The sequence below is a fragment of the Austrofundulus limnaeus genome, unplaced genomic scaffold (assembly GCF_001266775.1).
Source record: "Austrofundulus limnaeus strain Quisiro unplaced genomic scaffold, Austrofundulus_limnaeus-1.0 Scaffold63, whole genome shotgun sequence".
Taxonomy (NCBI): Eukaryota; Metazoa; Chordata; class Actinopteri; order Cyprinodontiformes; family Rivulidae; genus Austrofundulus; species Austrofundulus limnaeus.
In genome coordinates, this window is record NW_013952465.1 from 586,175 (window position 1) to 587,632 (window position 1,458).

The following is a 1,458-nucleotide window of genomic DNA, read 5'->3' on the forward strand; positions in this document are numbered from 1 at the left end:
CACACACACACACACACACACACACAATGTCTCTCTATCCTTGTGGGGACTTTCCATTGACTTCCATGCATTTTTTGGAAATTTTACAGCCTAAACCTGACAATTTACACTAAAATTAACCTCACAGGTACCTACCTGACCCTAAAACTAACCTAAACTCAATTCACTCCTTGATCCTAAACCCAACACCCCCCACCCACCCCAACACCCAGAATCTGCCTCCGAAGTTGTGGGGCCCGGGCTTTGGGCCCCACAAGGAGCATCCGGTCCCCACAAGGCTGCATTTTCCTTAAAACTGGGCCCCACGATGTAGGAAAAACAAGGCCACACACACACACCAACACACTGCGGTGAAACATGGACTCTGCACATGTGTTTGCTTCAGTATCTACACTCACTGAGTCTTTTACTCTATTTTTGGTTCCTACACGTGTGCTACGACTCCATGGAAACATGGCGTATTCATTTTGTATCACTTGGACTAATTTAGAAACATAATTTGGTGTTGACAGGCACAGCATTTGCTCATGCATAAATATGCTGATTTATTGCTTGTATGATTTAAATTACAACACCAATAATGTGAAAGGCAGATTGAGGAAGGGGTAATCCTTCCTCCTTGATTTGTTAAAAAGGAGGAAGAGGAGGAATTCCAAATTTAATATAAAGGTCAAACGGTTTAGAGAAAGAAAAACAGTCTAGTGCCAACCTTCTATTAACTTTGTTTTAATGACAGAGACTCGACACTTTTGTCTCTGATCATAATCATCAGAAGCATCTTTATTACTCCAGTCATCCCTGATTATTTTTTTATCCTGCTGTTAGCTGCTCACTTCTCTCCCATGTGCACGAACCTGCTCTCTGCAGACGCCGTTTCTTCAGATGATTTAATTGGCTGAAAAACTGTTTACAGACATGCGTTTTCCTCTCCTGTCCCTGCAGATGTGTTCGTAGAGGGTTGTAAACAACTTCAGCTGATGAAGAGGCTTTTTATCATTTGCACAGTTTTCCCCAACATGCTGAGAAGTTTGTAACATCATTCAAATTAAAGAGCTGACATAATCAGGGAGCCTCGGCATATCAGACTGAAGCTCTGATGTTATTTTAACTAAGCACAGCTGCTGCTCTTACCTGCAAACAAACTGGTAGCTTCTTTTAACAAATCCAAGTGCTCTAGATAAGTCATGACAAGACAGTCCAAGATCGTTAGAACCTCCTTAAATGGTGCACTTTGATGTCAAAACGTCTTCTGAAAAAGCTTTTTCTTTTTTTTACATTAAACAAAATATGAAACAGGAAGTCCCTCCAGTGAACTGTGAGCCAATATATCCCTAGAGGACTGACAAATCTGCAATTCTGTGAAGTCATCAAACTAGCAAATCAGGTCAAGTCCACAACCCACTGCAGTCCCATGTGAGCTGCTACTACTGCTGCCGCTGCTACCCTCCTTGCATGCTC